The 27469-nt window shown below is 42.4% G+C and overlaps 1 long non-coding RNA gene across 1 annotated transcript; it reads left to right on the top strand.

The window, feature by feature from the left end:
• Window positions 1–523: 523 nt before the first annotated feature.
• LOC125758716 (uncharacterized) lies at window positions 524–18847 on the top strand. Its single transcript, XR_007416347.1, has 3 exons — window positions 524–807; window positions 10311–10498; window positions 18586–18847. It is a non-coding gene; the product is annotated as an uncharacterized LOC125758716 (long non-coding RNA).
• Window positions 18848–27469: the final 8622 nt, after the last annotated feature.

The following is a 27469-nucleotide window of genomic DNA, read 5'->3' as shown; positions in this document are numbered from 1 at the left end:
GAACAAAGGCTAATTACCTCAATAAACAAAGATTTTCTACCGTACAGGGAGCTCTAATGTGCGTGCTAGCGTCGTAAGTACGTAGCGGCGACACCAGCAGAGTACGATAGCTTGTTAATTCATTTTGCTTCGACGCAATGTACGTACGAAATGCCACTGTTTGAAAGAGAAAATGCTGTCTTATGTGAAAATTCTATTTTTTAATCGACCTCTGATTAAATAAGAACGCACTGTACATACAAGTAATGCAGAGCACTGCTTCGACCGCCGATGGAAAAGTAAAGCGCACTGTCCGCGCTAGAAGCCTGTCGTCTGCTATGAAAACGCAAACAACAAAAAAGGCAAATCTGCTGAAGTACTATTTGGCTTACATTGCATAAATTGCTCTTCAAGATAAGCTATTATTTTCACTGTAAACTATGTTTTTCGAATAACATGCGTGCACTTTTTAATTTGACTCGCTCACGTATTTTTCTTTTTTTTTTTCATCAACTCTACGAGCCAAAGCCATCCACAGTCAAAGCCAAATGTCATTTATTCTTTGTTCAGTGTCAGCGTCTCGTGAGCTCGTTACGTCTTCAAGAACATTAATTTCATCTAAGAACGTGCCGCCCTCCCTTTTACGATGTGCAAAGATCGTGCGCAAGTCGTGCGTTTTTTGGAGCGCCAGTCACGTACGAGTCGTTCAAGGAATCGAAGGAATGTACTACGGGCGCTCGTAGGACTCCGCAGCATGTCCGCAGCTGATGGCTGACGCCCGTGGCTACCGACACGAGACCGGCTACCGACTGCGTGACAGTATGAAAGGTAAGTGACACATGTTATTATGCAAAGTACGCAACTCAGCGGAAGGCTGTGTTATCGCACGCGTACGAGGCGTTGTAGAGACGCTACCTTATGCCCATTTGCGAGTGACAAACATTGTCCCCGCTACCGATTCGCTATGACTACGCTCATACGAGCAGAAAGAGCCACGACGCATCGGTACGGCTTTACGGAAGGAAATTTGTAACAACTGAGTTAACATGCATGCGTATGATGATCGATTTGTCTGATGAGCATCATAGTGAGCAGGACGCAGGCGTCACTCGCATTGCATCGTTGTTAAGACAGCAAAGCAATGCTACAACGCCATTTACTGTGCAGCCTTGTGCTCACGTTCGTGTGCAATGCAATTCGTGTGCGAAGCGGTATAATAAGCTGCAACTAATGGTGAAGTGTTGACTATGCGCTTAGACACTGACTTGAACTGGGTAAACGTAATAATGTTAATAGTGAGCTGGAGCCGTGTTTTCAGCATAGCGTAGAGACGTGTTCGTGCAGTATGTGCGTGTGTATCACCTTCACTTGTCAGTAATATTGTACGAACGAGCATCCACGATTATGAAAACTGGCATGCACAATGCGAGATTTCATATTCTGTCAGAGTGACCATGTGAACCTTATCCGAAGCAGCAGATTTCATATTCTGTCAGTGTTGCTTTTTATACATGAGTGTACTGCCTTCACGTAGTTGTATACATTACACTGCTGTGTGGTAGTGGTTTAATTAGCATGGTACTGTGCGGTTGCTTATGTAAACACGTTAGGAGGCAGAAGGATCTGAATAGGCTAGTTGTCTCATGAGGAATGTAAGTGTGCTAGCACAAACAAGACAAGGACAGAAGAAAGACGTAGCAACAGGACCAGCACTCTTACGCGTGTACCTTCTGTCCTCATCTTGTTTGTGCTAAGACACGTAGGTGCATATAATTTAGCAACAGGCTGTTTATGTAATGCTTTTGTTGCCCATTTAATGCTTCAGAACAAATAAAATAGATTGTGCATATATAAACACGCCTTGACAAAGCAAATTTCATGCTGTTATGCCGAACACCTAACAAAAGCCTGTCACGTGGTCACTTGCTTTTGTTTCAGCTTCTGAATACTGTTTATTTTATTAGTTTCTAACTTCAAGAAATTGCACGTCAAATTGATTAATGCTTCTTGACCTTATAATAAGTGCATTGAAAGTATTGCGCGCAGTTACAAAGTGTGACCTTACACATATTCAATGCTGCTGCCTGCACAGCTCTGTCATGCTTACTGTTTCTCATTTCTCCCTAACTTATTGCTTACCGTAAAATCCCGAGCAAGCGCCCCCCCCCCTCCCTTCTTCGGGAGATTTCAAATATGCGACCCATTCTCTCCTCCCACCATTTTCACTGTTTTCATTTGTCCAACGAGTGTGAATGAAAACAGGGAATGCATGCGTATTCAATAAAGCATTTCATTAGAAGCACGGGTGTGCATTTTGTATTCTTAGCGGCTCATCCACGGCCACCTTCAATTTTGATTCATGACCGAGCAAGGGCCCCCCTCCAAATCTTGTCGGATTATCCCTCACTGTAGGGGTGGCGCTTGCTCGGGATTTTACGGTAGTGTTTCTTACTTTCCTCTTTTTAGACAAATGCGTACAACGCGGTAAGGTAGGCCGCTTTGCTAGAGAGAAAATTGGTGCAGTCGAATATGTAAATAATCCTCGTACCTCTCAGGAGTCGCATACACCTCGCATAGCATGTATAATGTACAGTACTCACGGATTGAAATAGGACACTTGGAGCGCATATGGCCACCGGTATATGCAGCGCCGCTCGTGGATCCTCATGGAACCAAGGTGGTGCATTGGGGTATAAAGCAAGGGGGAGAACATCTACGCAGCAGGATTGCTCCTTCCGGTCGCCAACAAGCCGGCCTGTAGTTCACCACGCTGAGAGTGTGGCGCTGGAAGGCTTGCGCGCTCTCATATGCCGACCGAAATGGCTTGCCGGTGTGCACCTCTTATATTGCCGCGCGAGCAGAGGGCGCTCTCGTTACACGCGCTTTGGTGATGCAGCACGAATGCTGTGCAAGACTAAGGGATTGTGCCTTACAGTGTGCATGTAAGCAGTCTATTCTGCCAACATTTAAGTGCAGGGCCCGCTATCGTCGCGGTTAATCGCAGTGACAAATCACGGTGAAATGAAATAATGTCTGTGTTCTTCCCGCTTTCTTCGCCCATGTTCAACGCCCAATCTGCATCGTGTTGCAAGCAGCGGCCAATGTAGCGTCAACGAACACATGTAAGGCACAATCTCTTAGCTGAATCCTGTGTCTTACTTGCATAGCGTGCGTTCCACATCGCCAAAGCGCGTGTAACGAGAGCGTCCTCTGCTCGCGCCGCAATATAGGAGGTGCGCACTGGGGAGCCATTTGGGTTGGCATACGAAAGCACGCAAGCCTTGCAGCGCCACGCTGGCAGTGTGGTGAACTAAAAGGCCGACTAGTTGACGACTGGAAGGAGCAAACCTGCTGCGTCGATGTTCTCCTCCTCGCTCTATACCTCAATGCAACACCTTCGTTCCATGAGCACCCACGAGCGGCGCTGCATATACCGACGGCCATCTGCTCCGAGTGTCCTATTTCAATCCGTGGGTACTGTGCACTGCACATACAATCCCAATTAGCTCTGATCGATTCATTTGTTCAGTTATGCTCTGCTTAAAAAGCGCAAATGAAGGGAAGGTGTTGGCATTTGTCGGTTCGGTGCATTACCTGGCCATCCTTTTTTTAAATTATTTTTTGTTCTTACTTTAAGAACTATGGCAGCGCAAGTTAGGAGGCAGACACAAACAAAGTGACGCACAACACAAAGCCTCAAATGCTAGTTGATAGTTTTATACATGCAAAAGGGACAGAAAACTGGAAAACAGGATGGGGGGGGGGGATAAGTGGGTCTGAGTCCATTTAGTTATGCATCACTGTCGGAAGAAAATGAAAAGTGTAAGAGCAGTGAAAGTACAATGTCACATATGGTTGCTGAGTCGGTTGGCCTTCAAAAGTCACAGCCGCACTTTTGTGGCTTTCAGCAGCCTTGATATTGTGACAAAGTAGGACAGTAGCACTGGCAATTGGGCGAGTTGGTACGGATGCATAGATTTAGCACGGTGCAACAATTCAGACGAAAAGACGAACAATCGATGGCACTTGTGTTCGTGTGATCATTCATTTTTTCATCTGCCTTGTTGCGCCGTTCTAAAAGTGGGAGAGACAAGAAAAACCAGAGAGCATGACAGATTGACCGGCTTTATAGATACTGAATAAGCAGTGTCCTCATTTTTTCATTGAACTAAGGAACCCATGCGTTTCATTGTCGTCACCATGCCCTGGCAGGTATACATGAAATCTGTGCGGCATTTGGCCCATGCTGAAAATTGTGTTACATCGTCGTCGCTATGCCGTGGCACATACACACTTCAATATGGCCGTGGGAGTATGCACAACTATGGTCCTGACATCTTGTTCAACATTCTATTTGGCTGCCAAGAGAATGCCTTGTAATCAGAGGCTCGGAATAGAAGCCAGCATGTGACAGCTCTCAGCATGTGTTCTGCACAGCACTGTTTTGCCCCAAGCTTCTAAAATCATGTTTTGTTTATGGTACCACTCATGCAGAATTTGCCTTTGCTGCTGCATTACTATCGTCTAATCTCATTTGTCGTAAGTGTAAATACAGTGAAACCTCGGTGATACGATCACAGCTGATACGAATTTCGGGGTGATACGAATTTTTCGTTGGTCCCGGCCAAGGCCCATTAGCCTGCAATGCAATGGAGTACGGTTGTTGCGAACCAATTTTCACCCAGTGACGTTTGATACGAATGTATGCTACCGCACAGGTACGAAGAGGTGCTGTTGGTGCTGTCCTGGAAGATGCACCAAGCACGTGCGAGCGCGGGAACGCAAGCGTGGGCATGCGCGCCGCACCACCAAATTGTCAGAATCACGGTATCAGAAAACACTTTTCTTACGGTCAGAATAAACCCTCAGAGACGCGTCACGGCCTCCGAGATTGTGTGCCCGAATCTTTGAAGCTCTTAAGTGCCTCCGTGTGCCTTCGCATTTAGATTACAGAGGATATTAGTGCCATGCTTCTTTTTCTAATGCGTCGATGCGGGCTCCTGTCGTTGTACTGTGTTTACACGTGCGTGCCTCATGTATCAGACATCCTATGAAAGGTGGACGAGGACCAAAAGAAGACCAGGACGGTCTTTGCGAAGGAGTCATGCCTCACAGTGTCAACATGCACTACCGTTGATTTCGCACTTGTGCGGGCATGGCCGTAAATATCCCAAAAACATCCCCAACACCTCCACGATAACAAAATCATAACACAAGACCGTGGTTCTGTAATTTTGTGGCCTTGATCCATGGCGTCAAAGCGCTTCTTTCGTTACTTTTACTGCAGTACTCCGGTGTCATGAAAAAAAAAAACATACTAAAATTTTAAAGGGGCTATTGCTGTCGCGGGTCACAACGCACCTGGTTCATTAATTAAATATGCGCGTATGGGCCATATATTTATCAGTACTGGTATGATTGCCGACATCTAAAAACTTAACTGACAATCGTTCGGGGTTCTTGCGGACATTGCTGCGGCCCTGAAAAACAATAAATGAAAATGTACGCCAGCTTTCTTTTGTCGCATGCTAATTTTTCATGCTTTCTGCTGATACGAATTTTGGATGATACGAATATTTTTGGTAGTCCCGTGAGATTCGTATCACTGAGGTTTCACTGTAGTAGTGGGGCATGCTCATGCATAAATATCGTTCCTCTCCTGAACTTTTGGAATGGGTATCAACAGAAGAGTGTCTGAAGATATTTCACCACCATAGAAAGGAGATGAGATTTGTCTCGTTTCTGTCTTGTCTCCCTTCTATCGAGGCTACATGTCTTGTGTATTTCAGTTGAGGGGTGATTCTACAAGAGATCAAACATGCATGTCCAGTCGATATTTTTGTTTTGTCTGGTTTTTTTATGTTATGCGGGCACATTGAAAGCGCATGGAACCGAAAATTTTATTTCCAAAAAACGCTCCCAGCGCGGCAAAAAAATATTTGAAAGCGGCGCGCGGCGTCCTGTTTTTCCTCACTGCAATATTTTTAAATTTTACGGCCGAATTTAACGCGAACTATAAATTCTGTGTCGAAAACTTTTTCTGTTGATTTTAATACACATTACTGTGAATTACATCCCTGCTTTCTTTATGCCGTCCTCAAAAGGAGAAAAATGTGAAAAAATAACAGGGCCCAAATCAAAAGAGTTTGCCAAGTTTGATGTGCCTTGGTACCTTTTCTATTTCACACAGAAACTTCAAAACAGTGTCAAATACACAAAAAAGCCTTTGCAACATTTCTGCTGTAGATCGTTTTCCTACAGGCAGCGCAAAAGAAGAAAAAAATAGTTAAAAGAAGCAACTTTTTTCTAAAAAGCTCGTCTTCAAAAAAAAATAAAATAATAAAAAACTCCGGTCTCAATTCTGACGACAATTTTTTATCGAAAAGCACTTATGTCAATGAAAACGCGGTTTTAATATCATATGCCCTCATTTGCATTATTCAGGAGATATAACAGGCCAAAATGACCCTTGCTGTGTGTGCTCACTTCAGTGCGATTTATGGTAGCTTGCATTGTGCGTAAATCTAGTTTTAATTGTTTTGCTGCAGCAAAACTTTGCTCTGGTGACTTGTCGTCAAGAAAAATGTGTTCTCAGATTTTATTTGTGTCTAGCATGTGCAAAAGTGCTAAAGGGCTAATGCCTACGCAGTTTGCAGCCTACAACCTGAACTTACTCTGCCATTATTCGCTAATCAGGAGCACGCAAGACACCGTGAGCACATGGTTTAGGTAACTTTGCCAAAACTCGCCTTGCACACCAAACAAAGCATCTGTATGCAGCGGCAGGCCAGCTTAATCTGTAACTAAATGCCACAATCCGGCCATAGGTCGACAAAAATATTGGAACTCACTCCGACTCACTTAAAAAATATATTTTGCACTGAGAGCTCACTCGGATTCAGACTCACCGAAATTTTCCTCAGCCAGACTCACTCGGACTCAGACTACTAAACTTTTTCTCAACTGGACTCACTCGGACTCAAACTCACCAACATTTTGCTCAGCCGGACTCACTCAGTCAGACTCACGGCTTGAACTGAGTCTGAGTGAGTCGACTCATGAGTTCGCTGGTGTAAAGTTAGCTTTTCCAATCATGGTGTAAATGCTCTTTAACGCCAATATCTCACATAATCGGTGCTCTACAATACACCTTTTGATCTTATACCTTCAAATAGTAGTTATGAGTGGTTGCAATCCAGTAAGGACGTTTTTATGAAATGTGCGACTCACACGAGATATTTCTATCAAGAACTTCCCATGCAAGAGTTTGCGGGAGGAGGTAATGGAACCCTCCCTTAGCACCACCGCCCCCACTCACACCTCTTATCAATAAACATTGTGGTGGAGCATGAGCGCTAGTGCGTTGAGGCACGTGTGAATAGATTTGAGTATAAATGTAAGCCGGTGTAAGGCTGATAGTAATGCCGATAGGTGAGTAGATAAGTCCATTGGTCGGCAATGAAGGGTGGAGCTCGCTCAGACTCGCTCAATAAATATATGTTGCGCTTAGGGCTCACTCGGACTCAAACTCACTAAAGTTTCCCTCAACCGGACTCACTTGGACTCAAACTCACCAACGTATTGCTGAGCCGGACTCACCCAGACTCAGACTCACGGCTTGATCTGAGTCTGAGTGAGTCGACTCATGAGTGAGTTTGCCGACCTATACAATCAGCAGGCGCACTGTTATTGAGGTGCTTTCTCACTGCCTGCTTGCTTCCCTTTCATTACGTGCATTGTACACTCTAACCATCTTCCCCATTCAACGCACACTGTGCTAAACAGCATGCGTAAAAAGTTATCTCAGTCATTTCTGAGTCGTTAATTTCGCTTCCCGCTATCATGTTTTCGGCGTCGCAGGTAACGTCTTCCTGTATCATCTTAACCTTTACCTCAGCATTTTAGCAGCCAGAAAATGTGCGGTGCGGCACGATTAAGCCATAAGTGGCCGAAGCTGCCCATTTTATGATGTTTTGTTGGCACTTTACTAAAGTGCTTTCCCACGTTGAGAACAGCAGACGTCACTGGTGGCGCCAGACGGGCATTATCCTTAATTTTGACAAGGAGTCTGGCCCACAAATTAATTATCACACCCCAAAGCATTTAGACATCCTTGGTCATAAAATATGAAACCATGAGTAGTTAAGTGAGCAAATGTGTGCGGCGGTGTTCAGTATAAACGTTTCGACTTGGTCTAGCTGTTCACTACACGGGATGCATGCAGCCCATGGCTAGGTCTGAGTATTCTGTGCCGATTACTTACGCATCCACAAAAAGAAGATTGCCGAGAAAAACATTTTCGTTGCGTCAATTTTCTTTCATTCCTGCTTTTGTTGTTGTCTTCCTCCAGAAGCTACTGCCATAGGGTGAGGATCTTCGCGACACCTGTGAGGTCTGCTAGCATTGCTTTACGCGCCTCAAGGAAAACCTGTCTACATCTATGAGAATTGCGATGAGGTAGTCGAGGCATTTCTTCAGGAAGAAGAAGCGATTGATATCTTCAACAGGTGCGCCCACCTTTCCTCTGATGTCTGTAGCTGAGGTTCTAGGCTGCAAACTACATACGCGTTAGCCCTTCAGAGGATGGCAGCAGCCCATTTTCGCACACGCTAGACACAAATAAAATCTGAGAACACGTTTTTCTTGACAAGCTACCAGAGCAAAGTAGATTTACGCACACAGCAAGGGTCATTTTGGCCCGTTATATCTCGTGAACAAAGCAAATGAGGACATATGATATTAAAACTGTGTTTTCACTGACATAAGCGCTCTTCAATAAAAAATTGTCGTTAAAATTGAGACCGGTGTTTTCTTCATCTTATTTCTTGAAAATGGACCTTTTTTTAAAAAAACTGGCTTCTCTAACTATTTTTTTTCTTTTGCGCTGCCCGTAGGAAAACGATCTCCTATAGAAATGTTGGAAATGTTCTTTTCTACATTTGACATTGTTCTGAAGTTTCTGTGTGAAATAGAAAAGGCGCCAAGACGCATCAAACTTAGCAAACTTTTTTGATTTGGGCTGTGTTTGGCATTTTTTCACATTTTTTTCCTTTTGAGGACAGCATAAAAAAAGCATGGATGTAATTCACAGTAATGCATACCTGCCAAGTCTCCCGGATTACCCGGGAGACTACCAGATTTTGAACGTTTCTCCCGGTTGTACGGGTCATAGGTAAATCTACCGGAAATCCAGTTTTGCCCCGCGCGTCCAATGCTTTGTCTGGCTACAAGAGCAAAGTTGTCTGGCCACGTAGTATAAAGGATTCTTCTTTTTTTTTAACGATGGTAGAAAGGTTCAACTCAGTTTCATTGCGCATGAAGTAGCTGTGCACTTTGCGCCGCAGTCCAGCACTTAAAAGGGTAGCCGTTACCGATGTCTGTCGAGTCCCCGTCTCAGCGGTGCCCCTTATGGTCCCTTGCCCGACGAAATAACTGGTAAGCAAGCGACAGGCCTCGCACGCGGAGCGATGTTATTGCATGTGCCCTTCACGCGACGGTGACGGCCGGGTCGTTTCATCTCTGCTTCAACTGCATTTGTCCCTAGCGCTAGCGCGCTTTTACTCGCACGTGAAACAGACGATGCGTAAGCGATGTTCAGCGGCGACCGCAAAATCCCGCTGACAGTGTTCATATAATTGCTATCGCAGTACCCCCCCCCGTTGAGTAGATCTCCCGGATTCCGTTCCTCCAAACTTGGCAGGTATGGTAATGCATAATAAAACCAACAGAAAAAATTTCAACACAACGTTTATACTGCGCGTTAAATTTGCCCGTGAAATCCAAAAATATTGCGATGAGCTAAAACAGGATGGCCACACGGCCACCTCCAAATAGTTTTTTGGCACGCTGGGAGCGTTTTTTGGAAATAATATTTTCGGTTCCGTGCGCTTTGAATGTGGCCACATAACATAAAAAACCCAGGCAAAACAAAAATATCGATTGGACAGGCATGTTCGATCTCTCGTGGAATCACCCTGAGGTAATTTTTGCATCTCTTTCAATGTAGTTGCATCATCAGTGTCCAAATGTGCCATTTAAAAAAAAAAATGCTGCCCAGAATATCCCGTTAACTGGAGTTGTGGTTGTGCTGCCGTGACCTAGCTTAGTGCTCTCTTTACATACAGTATAAACATTCACCTTGAACATTACGGTTGGCTTTAGATGGATTGTGGCAGTTCAGAAAAATAAGTAAAATGAAGGTTGCAAATGCAGAGCTTAACTGCTAAGAAAGAATGCCTGAGTTCGCCTCTTCAAAATGGGAGCTGTTTCTTCTGCAGAAGTTTGGATGTCATGTTTTAAATTCTAAAAACCTCTTCTGCGACCTTGTGCAGGTCGATCTTGGCCCACGACTGTAAATGGAAAACCAAAAGTGGCGGTGGCGGTGTTCTCTGTCAGAGAAACAGCAAAAGTACTATCGCACAACGAAATATTGCACAACTGAAGCATCGCCTGTGCCTCATGCTGCTGTTTCATCAAAGATCAAGGTCATCGCCCTTGGAGGGACTTTATGCATGGCAGCGTGAGTGGCTGAATGGTCTTCTTTTTGTTCTGTCTTAGGCCGAATAATAGTATCCAAGTGCAACCTCGACAAAAAGCGCAATGGTGACAATGACGTCGTCCACTTACAAGTGCACGCCTCAGTTTTTACACAGGAATGTCAGCAGCCTCAACGTCATCCGGAAATCCAGTCTTGCTGCTCAAGCAGAAGGAAGGAAAAAGAGAGACAGGATAGAGAGTGGCCTTTTTTCTTCTTTCTGCTTGTGCAGCAAGACCAGAATTTAGTATGAACCAGCTAATCTGCAAAGAAGTATTGTCTCAACATTATATTTGCACAGTACACATGATGAGGTCTTGCTTATGCTGGCACGTAAGAAATTGGAGCGTTTTACTTCTGTCAGGCAACGGGAAGCTGGGAGGGCGTAAACAAATGGTGCTCCACAGTTTTCATGAATGCAGGAGTGTAACTGTTCATCGACAAGTTCTTTTGGTTTTTTCTACAATAGGAAGTCAGGTCTTCAGGTTTCATGCAAATACGTCTGTAACGGTTCAATAGGGAGGCAACTACTGGCCTTTCACAAGTGTTTGGAAGAACAACATTATGTTCAGGTACTGGGCAATGCATACTCTTTCTGTAAACATTGAAAGAGAGTGCTCCATTATTCCTGTTTACCAATACATTCAAAAAAGGTAGTTCCCAGTCTGCCTCCATCTCCACCATGAACTGAAAGAAATCTACTTGATAGATTAGATGCATTTGGAAGCTTCCAAAGCAGAGCGATTAATCACACACAAAAAAAAGATAATATTCATAGCACACAAAAATAATTGGTTTTGGGCTGAAAGAAGCAATGGAATTATATTCCAGCCACTGCATTGTCAGATTCGTGGTGTGCCTTGGACTTGCACTTAACATGGGCTTTTCGAAACACACGTAGTTGTTGCCCAGGGAAAAACTGAGGAGCCTCTTCAAGTCGTGAACATCAATTTGAGACCTTTCTTGTAGGGCTGGATGAGCGTTGAGAGCAGCAGTACGCACTTCAATGGTCATGTCAATGATAATATAAGTAACCAGAACTGTATACTTCCATGCCCACTGACATTGTTGATGTGAAAGTCCACAACTCGTCAATGGGTGACTGTCACAGTGGCTGCAAAATCACGCCCTCACTTCTTTCAGACCAACAAACAAACATTTCAGCCAAGCACTTTTGTGTGTTATGTACTATCTGCATCAAATGAAACCCGAACAGCGGCAAGCCTTCGCAATGGTATAGTGTGCGCCGTCCAGTTATCACCAGGGACGGGTGCGCGTATGCGCAGTGTGGCCAAACCGGATGCACGCGCCTGTCAATGGTAATGACAGGACGGCGCGCACTGTACCATTGTGAAGGCTTGCCGCTGTTTGGTTTTCATTTGACGCAGATAGTACATTATTGTTTTTGCCTGATTAAGTGCGCTGCTCTGAAAGCTTTCACACCCATTTAACTCTTTCCCTGGAGAGTTTTTTTTGGCCAAAATCGATACAAAAATACCCATATTTTTTATTTGGCCGGTTGATTCTAAGTGTCTTGAAACAACTAAAAAAAATTCAAGGACACTTTATTAGCATTATACATGCGACATATTTTTTGTATGTTATAAAATATGCAGATGATTGACTTCACCGCACTGCACCATGGAAAGCACCCTAACATCTCCAGCCTTCAGTGCAGAAAATGTCTCTTTGAAATTTGAAATGTAAAGCGCAATTGGACTAGCGAGTCCTTGAAAACAAACCTTTAACGTGCTGGTAGGCGTTTGGTTACATCTAACGGCGTCCTCTGTCGACGTATTGAGGCACGATCGTCATCCGAATCCAGCAGTTTAGAGAAACTATGCTGCTTTTTGTAGTCACTGCCGCATTCACAGGAGAACTGCAATTCTTCATTTGACAACACTTCGGCAAACAAGCACTTTTTTTTTTTGAATGGAGCTGTTGCAAGCAAGCACGCACCTCTTGCGCACAGAGGAGGATGCCATTTTCTAATTCTAGTTGCCAGAATCAAGCCCTTCCTTGACTAAAATGCATGTTTTGAGCATGTTTTTAAATTTTTTACTGTGCCATCTGTTGAAGCCAAAGAGAAGACAGCTAATTGAATCAGGGTAGCTTAACTGCGGCGCCTTCAAATGCTTGTTTCAGGGTGGACGAGCCTAGCTCGTCTCTGGTGTGAGCGGTACGGTACAAATTGTGTGGACGAGCTCAGCTCATCTTTGGTAAGGAAAGGGTTAAACCATCGGGTAGATTCCAGTAAATTCACAGTAGAGATGGAGCAGATTAGAAATTAAGATTCTTTTGGATGAGTTGGCAAACAGGAACAACAGAACACTGCATTCCTTCAGTGTTTACAGAAAGGATACACAGGGACTGGTACCTGAGCTTAATGTCTCCTCATCTGTGCATAATGTCTGCATTTGCCAGACGTCAGCAGTTGCCCCTCTTGGACCGTTTACAGTCGCATTTGCACGAAACCTGAAGACCTGACTTCCTAAATGTACAAACCTCAAAAGTACTTTTCGACAAATAGTTCCACTCTTGAGTACATGAAAACTGTGGAACACTGTTTGTCCAAACCCTCCTGGCCTGCCAGTATCCGACAGAAGTAATGCGCTTCTTACATGCCAGGGTAAGTGAGACCTCATGACGCGTACAGTGTAATTATGATGTTGGGGCTGCTAACCTTCCTGCGTACAAACTTGGGCAAGGGCTCATATGGGGAAAAGACAAGCTGCCAAAAGAAGTCCTTACAGGCATTTTCTGCAAGATTCCCTGAGCAGACTGGGCGAGTGTCTACACCAGGGAGACTTACACAGCAGCTGCACCAACTTCATAACAATGTCGATAAGAAAAAGATGACGGAGCACGCAAGAAACAACTGAGCACAATACAGACTGGGTGAATTGTATATAGTACAAGTGGCCAGTAAAGAAAATGGAAGTCATGTTTGTATCTGAAATCCGTTGAGATACAAGTGCTTTTCTGTTGTACTTTCTTCCATTACGATCAATGCAATCGTGTTGCCCTTTTTTGCTGGTGCCCTCGAAGGCTGTGCACATATGAGCTTAGAAGCTCCCATGATTCCAAGTCTCTTCATGGGATTAATTTTAGTGTCAGTTTCACCGGCATTGTTGAACTTGATGCGGTAATCGTGTTTCTCAGAATAATGGTTGAGAGCATCGCGCTCTGAACAACACCCACTTTGGAGGATTGGTTTAAGAAATGGATAGGCTAACAGAAATGGACTTATGTAATTTGTGCGATTGTTGAAAGAAAAGTTAGAATAATCAGTATGAATTAATAATGGTTATTTCAAAATTTAGATCAAAATGAAGGGACAAGGGGGCAGCACTAGAATGAATACAAAGGACAAGAAGACAGGACATGCGCTGTGTCCTGTCTTCTCGTCCTTTGTATTTGTCCTAGCGTTGCCCCCTTGTCCCTTCATTATGAACCCAAACCAACCCACCTACCTATTTGTGATTCTGTTAGATCAGAATCTTGATTCAGTAAAAGATTAATTGAATTTTAACTAAAAGAACCATATTAATCTAATTAATGCTGAAGGACCTCAAAACCAGCTTCACTATTTTTAACATTTCAAGTAAATGTGTGCTTCGAGTTCAAACTTTTGCAACGATAAACAATGCCAAACATAGCCACGGAATAAAAAACAATCTTGTGCTCCTCTTTGGGCCTTTCGGTATCCCCAGAGTTGGTAGTGACGTGACCAGAAAATTTGGTCATGTCAGCAGCTGAGAGAACCTGTTTGTCTGCCTGCAGGTATGCGTATTCGCTGCTTATCCTTCTCGCACGGTGAGGAGAAATACTTGCCCAGGAGGAGAGATAAGTTAACGAATGGAGTGTAGCGCATGAAAGAGTGAAACGAGGGAGGGCTGCATTTTGATCATCATACGCATGTAACTCCGCTAATAGAGCAGCATTTCAGAAAATTCTCGTGGCCACATGTTCACTGTAGTAAGGCAGAGTGACCGCGACTGGTATGCAGGAAACACGACTCGTGTAAAGGAAGTGAGGAAATTTGAAGTAAAGCACGTTGAAGCAGAATATCTTAGGAAAAAAATTGCTAGTCATGTGATATATACAGCTACACAGGTTATTTCTTGTATGCTATGCGTAAAGAACACTTCCAGGTTTAACAAAATAATTCAAGCATCCTTATCACTTTGTTAGATCGAGTTTTCACTGTAATCACTCAGTTCTTCTGTACCTGTTACATTCATAATATGAAAGTTAGCAAAAGTTAGTTTGCCTAAAATAACCTTCCTCATTCTTGTTTTCAATTGGGAAAAGTTTATTACCTGTTATAGGGAACAGAGTAAGGCACAAGGATGTCTTGTGGGCTAAGCAGGCATATAGATGACTGTCCAATCTAGCATGCAAGAACAACTGATTTATTCTCTCGAGGTGTTTTCTCAAGGAGCCTTAGCAATACACAGGGGCGCAACCAAATGGAGCTGAACAGCAAGACGATGGCTCCACAAAATATGACACCCCCCCGGTCCCCTTAGAGAAAATAATGCAAATGAAAAAAATGTACATGTTTACTGTTGGGACATACAGAGGTGACGTTCTCAAACAGATGGTTCTGGCACCCACTTGTTTTTAACACACCCTAATTCAACATAAACCAATTTTAAGCTGGGAAAAAATGCAGCATATGCCTCCTATTTTTAAACCAGAAAAGAATGCAGCACACAGAGTTTATGACGTGACATATCCTGATACGTAATATTTATTTTCACCATTCTCACACATGAACTGCATGCTTTTTAAATAAGTCTGCAGCTATCATGCCTCAACTTCACCAATTCAACCTTTGATGCATGCAATATTCAAAATATGAAGGACACATTTCATGATCTGTTGTGGCAAAATTTTATACCTAAAGCTTTTTAAATGGATACAATAAAAAAGCTAAGGATACAATAAAAAAGCTAAGAGATTTTATGGATTCAAAGTTTAGTCTGCATGATAACGTTGTTTTGTTAGGTGACTTTAACCTACCGGGAATAGACTGGCTATCTCACTCTCCGGGAACAGAGCAAATACAAAGTACTGAGCAACTACTGGAACTTGTATTCTCTTACGGGCTAACGCAAATTGTTACTGATTTTACCCGGATAGGTACTACAAGGTCATCGGTCCTTGATTTAGTATTCCTGTCACCTGAACTGCGGCATTTTCTCAGTGGCTGCGATGTCGTAGAGGGTCTATCTGATCACAAAATGGTAGTAACGCGCCTAGCAATGTCTTCAGACACTTCTAGTAGACACACATTTAGCATTGTAATGAACTTTGTGGCCGCTGACGACTTAGCCATTCTAGACTACCTTGAACAATCATTTGATAATTTTCTGGTCTTTTACAATGCTGGCTGTAGCACTGACAGATTATGGCAGTTATTTTCAAATGTCGTTACAAAGTGTGTTGATTGTTATGTACCCAAGGTTGTGAAACGCATTCGTAAAACCAATCCTTGGATTACTAGAGAAATTATTCATGTGAAAAGAAAACTAAAACGAAAACAGAAGTCTTGTTCAAGAAATAGTACCTCTCAAAACAAAACCTGCATTAAATCATTGCGGCAAGAACTGAAACGACTAATCAAGGAATCCAAGGATAAATTTTACAATGTGACACTGAAAAAATTCTTGCATGAAGCCCCCTCAAAGTTCTGGCGCTATATAAATCCCCCGTCAAGTTCTAGTCAATTATTCGAGGGACCTACTCAGCAACATGTTGATGACTTTAATACCTTTTTCGCTTCTGTTTTCACGAATGATAATGGTAACTTTCCTCATCTTCCCGCTACATCATCACGGCAGCCAATTGATAACGTAGAAGTTAGTGAGGAAGGCGTTCTTAATCTTTTACTTAATTTGAATATAAGAAAGAGCCCTGGCCCTGATGGTATACCCAACGAGTTCTTGTACAGATACGCAGAATGGTCTTCCCGTTTTCTTACTAAAATATTCCAGTCTTCAGTACATAACGGCTCATTTCCAACTGCATGGAAGTGCGCTAAAATCACGCCCGTGCACAAAAGTGGCTCTCATTTAGAAGTGAAAAATTACCGTCCAATCTCGCTCATTAGCACATGCTCAAAATTACTGGAACACATCATTAACAAGCATCTGTTGGCCTATCTCGATAGCCATAACATATTATTTCCAAATCAGCATGGATTCCGCCAAGGCTTATCAACGAAAACCCAACTACTTGAATTTGTCCACGATCTTTCCAAAGCAATAAATTCGCGTAGTCAAACTGACGTGGTGTTCATGGATTTCGCGAAAGCATTTGATAAGGTGTCCCATGCAAAATTGTTATATAAAATTGATAGCACATTTCAAAATAGTTTGCTCACGACATGGTTTGAATCTTATCTTACTTCTCGGCAGCAGTTTGTTCAAATAAAAGATAAGAAGTCTAGTCTGGTTGCAGTAAATTCTGGAGTTCCGCAGGGTAGTGTATTGGGCCCTCTTTTATTTTTATTGTTCATAAATGATCTACCAAATGATGTCAGTGTCCCGATTAGGTTGTTCGCTGATGATTGTGTTGTGTACAGCACAATTGAGACTCAACGTGATCAAATCAACTTAAACCGCAACCTTCAAAAAATTCGTAATTGGTGTGAAGATTGGCAAATGACCTTAAACCCAGAAAAAACAGTTTTTATGTCTATAACTAGAAAGAAAAAGATGCTGAATTATGACTACCGGATTGACGACGTCAAGCTCAAGCGTGTAGATAAGTACAAATATCTCGGAATATTGTTTACACCTGATTTGCGATGGAATTCCCATATTGACCATGTCTGCTCGAAGGCAACTAAGGCACTATACAGTCTCGGGCGTAACCTTTATCGGGGTCCCCCTGATATAAAGTGCCTTGCTTACAAGACTTTAGTCAGGCCAATTATTGATTATTCCAAAATTGTATGGGACCCTTATACTCAGTCGAACTGCAATAAAATAGCAAGGGTACAACGACTGAGCGCTAGGTTCATATTTAATAAATATCGTCGGCAATATTCTCCTTCCGAGCTCTGTGCGCAAGCGGGTCTAGAAAGTTTGGAAATTAGGACGAAGATTGAGAGACTAAAGTTTATTTTCCAGTTAATTCATAATCAGTTTAAACTTACCCATACAGCTTTCTTTCAGGTTAGCACGCAGGAACATTCCAGGCATCGCCATAGTATGTACATCGTGCCCCTTGCCTCTCGTAATGACTGCTTTCGGTTCAGTTACTTCCCCCGTGTTATCGATGAATGGAATATGTTACCCGATTCCACTGTCAGATGTACTTCGCTAACGTCATTTGAAGAAAGTGTCAAACGGCATTTCAATGTATAACATATTACGGCTACATGTAACTTTTGTTCTGCGTATATGTTTTGAACAGTCTCGCGATGCTGTCTACGCTTGTCCTTTGCTTTTGAACACGATGCATTTTACCCTGCTCTCTGCTTGTACTCTTTAGTATGTTTTTTTTTCTTTTTGTATGTTTTTGCTGTTGTTCGTAACAACCCTGCAAAATATCACTAGAATATTGTAGCAAATTTTGCCTGTAAACTATGTGTACCTTCCACCCTGTAACGGCCCTCTTCAGGGCTAACAGTATCAATAAATGAATGAATGAATGAAATGAGCTTTCCTATTAAACCAGCACATTACTGTCGCCACTCTTTATACATTACATGGGAACTGTTTGGTCACCAGCTTGTTGATTGCTTTACTGCTTTTGTGAGCGCTACAAACACAGTTTTGGTCGAGTAGTGAATTGTAATGCGTGTGGAATTTTCAGACCTGTTTGCTTGAAGAAATGCTGCACGCTGTAGCTGAGTAACTATGCTACTCATGTTATTTACATTCTGCTTAAATATCAGTGCTTGAAATGTGATAAGCATGTTATATCTGTTAGGGCTCTAACCACTTTTTGCAGGTTGCACAGCCACCTCATAACTGTTCCGTTGGCAATAGATTTCAGTATTTGTGTCCTGTGTGAAAATTTTGTCTAAAATAAAATTCACTTTTGCTTTATTTCAGATGGTTCGAGTTCCACACGGAGAATCCTGAAGCTAATTCTTCCAAGGCAGAGCGGGGCATGCTGAAAGTTATCAGAAGGCCGAAAGAATAAATCGGTGGTTCATCTGCATGTACAACCATCGTCAAGTGTTATCATGTACTGTTTTTTGCAGCTGCATAATATTAAACAGTCCGAGCCTGCCCCAGCAGCCCATATGGGTAACAGATGTTTTGATTAACACTTCTTTTATGATGTCTCTGAAAGTAAGGCAGTATGCATTCAATGAATTCGAATTATTTCATAAACATGGCTTCATGTGGTTGGATAAACCAGTTGCATAAATTGATGTGATATTTCCAGGAATGACAGGTTCCCTGTGAGATTCACACACTAGTTTTCTCATGCAATTGACTAGGTGGCAGTGTAAGGTGTCTAATAGAAATAGTGATAGGAACCACCACAGTTCTCGAAGTGGCTGACACCAACAAACTTTCCATAAGTACCAGTGAAACATGGCTTATTATTTGATGGCAACACTGTTCCTCAGATGTGCACCGTAGAGTAGCTCTAGGTCCCTGTCTTTATATGTTTAATATGCTACACTGCCCAGGTGCAGCAATATATGACACCCAAAATATCACAACGACGGTAAATCGTGCTGTCTCTGTGTGTTCGTCCATCGTCTTTTCCGCTGTTATTTTATGATTACGACCCAAAATATAAAAAGCTGATATATGGGCATATAAAAATTTGCCAGATATGGCCATATATGACATTATATAGGGATCCCATATATGGGTATATTAAAAATTGGGCAGATATGGACTTATATGGCCATATAAGGCCATATATGAAAGCCCATATATGGGTATATTAAAAATTGGGCAGATATGGACTTATATGGCCATATAAGGCCATATATGGCCTTATATGGCCATATAAGTCCATATCTGCTCAATTTTTAATATACCCATATATGGCTTTTTTTATATAAGTCCATATATGGGATTTTTGTAAGGGATGTCTTGCGTTTCATTGACTGTAGAGTTGGTCATAAACGACAAGCGTGGCGAACATCCGCAATGCAAAATCAAATCAGAAGCGTCTCATTAAAATGTGACTCATTAAAAAATACACGCCTGGGCACTAATGATATGGTTCAAAAAAGGAATTCGTACATTGCGTTGTGCTCTCGTTATATATGATCTCTTTTTTTCCTTTACTCTGCACATTGAAATGTGACTTGTCAACAATGTTCGTAGTGTTGGCTTTTCCTCTGGCATTCATTCTACCTATAATGTACATACTTTCTAACGCGTGTTACACGTGATAACTTTCTCACTGTATTCCTCGATACCTGCGACTTGCCCTACCATTAGATATTTCGACTGAATATTCCCTTTTTCTTTCCTTAACGTCTTGCCTATCGCTTCTCAAGACGGTGCTAATGGGCACAAACCCTTATTTACTTCTTTTTTTCTTCGCATTACTGCCAGACCATGCGCTCACGTCTCGTTCGTGTTTTTTTTTTTTTGCTTCGTCTATGAGTCGTTCCTAATGCCTAACGAAGTCAGCCACGTGGCTTACAAATTGCGCAAGGGGGCCGTTATCTCGCATGCTGGTGCAGGGAACGCTCGAGGAATTTGAATGAGAGCAACGTTCAATTCGGGGAAGAATACGCAAAACATATCGCTCTGAAAGTCAAGAAACATGGACGTAGAAGTGCTAATGCACAGGTAAAAAGAATGCGGGTCTTATTCCTCGGGAATTTCGTTCACTGAAATTGTCACAGTTAACACAACTTGCAGTAAGTTTGAGTCGAATCAGTTATTAAGGTAGCGCCGTGTTACTGTTTACTCGAAAAGTACTGGTAAAATTGTTATATTAAGTATGTTGATCATTTGTACTCGAGTAACAGGAAGCCCTGCTGGCAGACTTTTTAAGTGTGACAGAAAAGTAAAAAAAATACTTCCATAACTAAAGGATCCCAGCCGGCTCGCTGCTTTTTTGGTTACTTTGTGAAACCAAACGACTTTACGGTTAAAAAAATTCTCAGAAGTTTGCTGAAGCGCAGAAAAACTGAGTGACAGCAGAAACCATGAAAGTACTCAAAATTTGATGTGGTTGCTGGTAGAATATTTTCAGAAATTGAAAAATTTCATAAAAATATCTAATAATGATTCCAATTTTCTGCCACTGGCGAACAGCCGTAAGTTTTCTGGCATGTAAGAGAAAAGTATGTGCATATTTGAATAACATTCTACATTTTAACCTGTGGCAGTTTCAACTAACGTATTTAGAGATCTTTCAGTTTGGCTTAAAATATTCGGTGGAGTTGTTGCACTTCAGCACAGTGGTGGTATCTTGCTTCAGTACAAGTCCAGCAGTCCCGTCGACTCACACCTTCACTTTGTATTGTCATTCGTTTTGAAGTTAAGTTCGCCTACTTAAAATATTCGAGCATTCGGGATAAGTGTGGCGGCAAGTTGAAATTTTGAAAGAAAGAAAGGTATCGTGAGCCGATGTGAATGCTTTGATGCAGCAAAACTATGACTCCACCAAATATATTTTTATTCAAGGATATTAGATACACTGTGGTTCTGTACACGTTACGTCTTGTGACGCCAGTAAAACTAAAGAACATTTCGTAATCTCTGTATTAAAAAAATTATCATAGCGTAGACAGAACACGGCTCTATTTTCGTCGCGGATTAATTTCCTGCCCGCATTTACATATAGTTAGCGTCCGCTGCGCACGATGGCGCTCTAGTCTAGTGCTTAACGAACGAAGGTTGAAATTTATGTCCTCCAGCTTTCGTACCATGAACAAAGTGTCAGTTGAGGATTCGAGGAAATAGCTTATAGGAGTGTTTGCGGAGCTGTCGGGTACATCTGCTCATTATAGTCAGGTTTTTAAATCAGTTCAGCACGAGCCCACAAAGTTTAAGTTTACACGCTTTGGTCAGGTTTGCAAACAAACTTTGCGAAAGCCCGCCTTGCGCGTTTTCGCGAAACGTTTCCCTGTTGTTTTAGTTATCAAATAATTCGCCCTCACAATGCATTTTTCGGCCTCCGGATCAGCTCAAATCGCAAAGCAATCAGACCAGGAAAGGCGTTGTTTGCCATTTTTATTACGGGACCAGAACAAATTCTATTCTAGCGTGGAAGCTGTATCGTGTGAGAAACCCGAAATAAGTGTTCATTGAAGCTCCGGCAGCTGTCAGATTGTTGACAAATGTTTCCTTCCCTAGTCAAGTTTAGCATTGGTGATTGTAAGGAACGTAGTTTAATAAAGTTTATCATTAACAGTTCATCATAATTCTGGAGTATTTGTGAGCGATTAAAATGTGAAAAAACTCTCGCGTGACGCTCGCGCCGGTAGTTTCAAAGAACGACTTTGACATCGCAGAAGCTTGCGACCGCTCGTGGCATAAAAAACAAAGCATAGCGCTGCTGTGTGCTTGAAGAAAGAGGTTGAATCTCACCATCAGTCATGATTATTCTTAGAGATGCACAGCAGGACTCCACCCACGTCACAGTCATCTAACAGAAAACTCGAATGAGTCTTGAGCATGCGCCAAAGCGTCAAAGCGTGGACGTTTCTAAGGAATAAGAAATACGGAAGCGTGCTTTGAAAGAATAAGACTGCGCAAGTTTGCTAGTGACAGCTAACCATGCAATTGTCGACTTGTCACAATAACCACATTATAATTGTGCGATAGCGTACTTTGAGTGTGACTTTGTTGAATTAAACAAATTTATTTATTTTCAGACAGTCCATGAGCAGATAGAATCATGTGCTATGTCCTGTCCTAAAAAAAGTTCGATGTATTGCTGATGTATATTGGGTGGTGCATCCCATTAAATTAGTGCATGCATATTAACTGGCGAGAGACGCTCTATTCTAACCGAAGCCGCTGCAGTATTGTAGCCACAACATGGTCTGTCACCACAAAGAACAGAGGCGGTCCAGTGATACAGTACCTCACAACGTGATACAGTGACACATTATCTCACAGTATCGCAACGTCATGACAATTTCACGTTCGACATGCACCTCAAGTCTGTTCCATGTAATTGCTACCTTAACTTTCACTTCCGCAAAGGAAATATTGGCGTTGATCGTAATGATAGGCTTTGTTATGTTTAATACCGCTTCCGCTGGACTATGAAGTCTGTCCTGGATCCCATTAAACTGAGCAATGGAACAGCAGAGCTAAGACAATTACCGCGAATACTTCATATTCCACCTTCCATTTAATCGCGATGCAGCAGCCGTTGAATGAACCTACGGGAAGCGTTTGGTAAATGCCACGCGCACGACTGATGACGTTTGTAAAAGTGTTCTTTTATTTATTATCGGTTCAAAACACGGTGATTCTTGGAATAATGGCCTTGCCTTTTTCGGGGAGGTCTGTTCCATGATGAAATTGTAATAGGTATCCTTCGTTTTAACGGCCGTTTTGAACTCTTCTTGAAAAGCAAAATGAGGTCAACCAGAACCATTAGCCCACTGCTCTTTTCCTGAAATGACGACTTGCTGCTCATTCTTTTTAAGTTTGACTCAAAAACGTAAGATTAATTTCTGTGTTCAGGGAATCCACGCTATTATCAAGAAATCGCAGTACTTATAGCAGAGAACTGTGCAACACTGGAACTGTGACATTTCATCCCTAAGGATTGTTCAACTAATCCTTGAATTTATCGTTCAGTTTGGAAGAATCGTTCGACTCCGGTCCTCTAGAAATTCTTACTTCTTGTAGTGTGCCTAGGCTTATGGCCTACCACCCGCCAAGTTGCATAACATTGATCAGGTAATACCGTGTTATTCCTATGACAATATTGTTCATTTGGTGTATATGCATTACTACTCAGCTAAATTATGAAGGTATGACGTCAAGGATATCAAGTATGAGTGGCCCACTTCACTTTTAAATATTCTTAGGTCAGGTTCGATTTATTTTGTAATCATTGGGCTTTTTTGACTGTCTCTGTTTCTTACGTTTGGTTTCTATCTTCGCCAAGAAATTTAAACCTGCCTGCTGCTCATTATAGTCCAGCTTGAATGCTGTACACACTATCTGAATGTTATGCCGCGTTCCATCAGTATTGCTAATAAATCAGTTCATTGTTAACCATACTTAAACTTGAGGAGGCACATTTTAATAATGAATAACCTACAATGAGTAATATAAACAGCTTCTTGTAACGCTACTTTATTTAACTAAATTTTAGGAACGCGTGTGATATTTTCTTTGCAGAAAAACGTTAAATCCGGAAATGTCCATGCACTTTTATATGGCGCTTTAGTTTGTAGAAAGTAAAGGCCAGAAAACTAATTGAGAGATCTTCGCTGCTCAATAACACTCATTATCCGGAAGGAGAAATTAGATTCTACTCTGACACTGTTGTTAATATTAGTCACAGTACTATTGCTGAGAGAATCAAGTAAAGTAGGCGCAGTGTTGAACAGACTAAGTAATCTCAGACAATCACGACAAAAATGATTTAGTCTAGTAATCTAAAGTAAACTCTACGGAGAAGGCATAATTTCGCGCTTCATGCTCGCTTCACTGTTGAAAAACTGCTGCGTGAGAAAATAGACAAGAAGCCAAGAATAGCAGGAATAGTGCTAAGGGGGGTACTGAAGAATAGCTGTTTTTATTGCGATAGCAATTATATGGACAGTCTCGGCTCTAAAATGTCCGTCCCCGTCGCCGTCATTCACCATATATCTATAAATAAATATATATATATATATATATATATATATATATATATATATATATATATATAGAAAAGCCACAAAGAAAAATAATTATGAAATTCTTTCCGACGCGCGGAATCGAACGGGCGACCTCTAGCTTTGCAGCCCGCCGCGTTAGACGTTAGGCCGCGACAGCACCGTCTTTCAGCCTGCTAACGGTGAGCTATTTATATACACCATGTAATTCAGCGTACTTTCTTAGTGGCCACATAGATGGCGCGACGTGCGCGTGTGTGGCGCGCTTTAAAGATCGTCGCCCCGCTCCTGCGAACGCCGTTGCTCTTCGCTCTACAGGGCGTGGTCGCTTTCGTGCGCTTATCGCGAGGAAAGAAGGGGTGGCCGGTGGGGTGCTTCGCTTCGCTCGCTGCATCGGCCGCATTTGCGAAAGTAGCGCGCTGTTCAAACACAAATAAGTAACAACTGTGACAATTAGTTCGCGCTCGTCTTGTGTGTGCCTGTTCGTTCGTTTCGTGCGTCCTGCTTTATGTTTGAGCAGTGCGCTTCAAGTGTCGAGCTGTGACGCATGAGTTCGCGCTCGTCTTGTGTGCGTTCTTTTCGTGCGTCCTTTGGGCTCGAGCGACGCGCTGGCAATTTCGAGTTGCTTCCCGTTCTTCACGTTACATTAAAATTTATTGCTATCGCATTCATTGCTTCGCCGTTGCGGCGAAGCTGTGACTTTTTTAAATTCATCTATTAATGAGAAGTTGGTGATAATGCATTGCGTCGGCTATTCCCGTTCTCTTACACAATACTTAATGTCTCAAGGTAGTGAACAAACACAAAGCTATACACACAGGCACATGAACGAACACTCGCGTTCATAGTTTAGTTCTTCAGTACAGAAAAGTGTCCGCTCAACTTAAAAGTTCGCAAAACGCAAATATTCACACCGCCTAAATGTCGAGACATAACATAAAACTTCGCCAAAATGTCACAGCCGATCATTAGGCACTTGCAAATTGTCTCTTAAGTACCGCATACTAAATGCAACAGTTATGTTTGCACAAACAAATGCTGCCCAAACATATGTCCTCTTTTAGTGCAGAGCGTCTGTGTTATTGTCAAGCTTTATGTCTGTGTTGAGGATCTGTGTTGTCTGTCTGAGCGTCTGTGTTGTCAAGCTTTATGTGCAAATGAGCACACTTGTTGAAATTAGCATTTGTCACACTATGCCTACTTTGCTTAACGCGACATATTTAAACTACGCTTATCTTTACAGTTGCTCCTGTATTACTCATCGTTGTATAACCTGCGTCTTTTGCTATCATTTGCTATTATCCGCGTAACTTTGTTCAAACTAGCGTTGCATGTAACTAGTTAACATTGTTTTGTAATTTACTATTAGATGTACTTGGTGCAAGCCTTTTCCTGTGTTCGTACACCACACGAGGTTGGCAGTGAATTCTTCATGCCCTGTAGATAACTTGAGCTGCTTTAAGCGGCACGCTTATTTTAACCCGTAATTTTCCTGTAATTTAGGGTGAGCGTAGGGCTGCCAAGTGGCAGGTAAGAGCGAGTTTAGCATTAAAAAAAAGTTAGATAAGCGTTAATGTTGTATTTCACGGATCCCGGCGCGTTGCTTTGAACCACCATTATCCTACGATTGGTGCCGCCCCTGCGATGCATTTCTTTCATCTATTTTTAAATCAACATCGCGTTCTTCACAGCTTCCGGTTAATGCTTGGAAAGCGAGAAACAATTACTTGAACGAACTTGTCCCCTTAATTGGTACGTATTTCGCGACGCGATGGTCATCCAGACCCGCCTTGCCTCTAGCTTCCTAATGAGTATGGAGAGCTAGTGAACTTTATGAAACATTCATTCAGAGCAAAAGAAACGGAAAGAAAGACGAAAAATTAGTCGAACGACACAAAATTGCTTCGAGTCGAGAGCGCCATTTCATTACGGAACGTCCCCGGTTTTCGTTCTTGAAGAGCCATTTCGGCAGCGCAGCACGATTCAACGATGTGCAACATTTTAAAAGCACTGTTTTAGTTGTTTTTTTTTGTTTTTTTTGTTGCGGATAACGAGAAGCTCTTCGTTCTAAATTACTGATTCCCAATTAGTGAAGGATTTTTTTTTACTCCGAACGCAAGGCGAGTACACCACTGCCGAGTTCAATGGCCGATGTCCTTAGGTATTCAGAACGGTCGCAGCGTTACATCAGCGCTGTTTCTTGTATTGCTGTCTTCAAGTCGAAGCTCTGCGATATTACCTGAATTTGCACTGGCGAAATCGAGCCCCTTTCTGAGCACAAAAAAAAACGCCCAACTGTAGAAAAAAACTTGTGGCTGAAATCATCTAGGGTGTTTGCGTAAGCCAGATATATCTTAACTGTGCAACTTGCTCCATGTCATCTGTGAATCACGAAACTTTGTAGACACGTCATAATATACTTCGATACATCATATATTGTAAACACTACGACACCACTTGAAATGATGCGTCAACGCGCGTAATTTCTAGTACCCTGGCTTCAACTTGAGCCCAATGGTTATGCATCAAGAAGTTGCGCACGATGCGGAGGTCTGTGTTGCGGATTCAATGCAATCGCGTTATTATGCGTATTTGAGGCTGCATACCCTTTCTGCTACCTTGACAAATCCATTCTGGATTAATGGTGAACAGTGGATACATACTGATAACATATACACAATGCCGAAGTTGCCTACCAAGAAGCGAACTCAAGTTGTGTACAGTACAGGCTTATGACTCTAAGCTAGTAGACAACTTCCGTCATCGAATACGTGCTACTGCTGCCTTGCTTCTATCCTCCTCCCCTTCCTGATTTTTCTTTATTGTTCAAGATCATCCAACCAACCAATGAGGCCAAAGTCGATATCTAAAGCTATACATAGCTTCTTTTACACCAGGATTTTGACTCTCAGGACGTTCTACTGATCATCGCACGAGCAATTCTACGTCCTGTTTGTTGTCGCTGTTAATTTAAATGGTCACAAGAGGCGTCCACCAAGCACACACATTGGGTCTGTAGCACACTGATAAAGTTGTTTTTCCCGGTGGTAATTTGCCGCCACGTACACACACGACTCGGATCTGTATGTGTAAGAGAAAAGTTACATTACCCGCCAATAAGTCGTCAAATATTAACTCAGCAATGTTTCGCCCCGGTTGTT

The sequence above is a fragment of the Rhipicephalus sanguineus genome, chromosome 5 (genome assembly GCF_013339695.2).
Source record: "Rhipicephalus sanguineus isolate Rsan-2018 chromosome 5, BIME_Rsan_1.4, whole genome shotgun sequence".
Classification (NCBI taxonomy): domain Eukaryota; kingdom Metazoa; phylum Arthropoda; class Arachnida; order Ixodida; family Ixodidae; genus Rhipicephalus; species Rhipicephalus sanguineus.
This window is presented reverse-complemented; position numbering and strand designations above follow the sequence as displayed.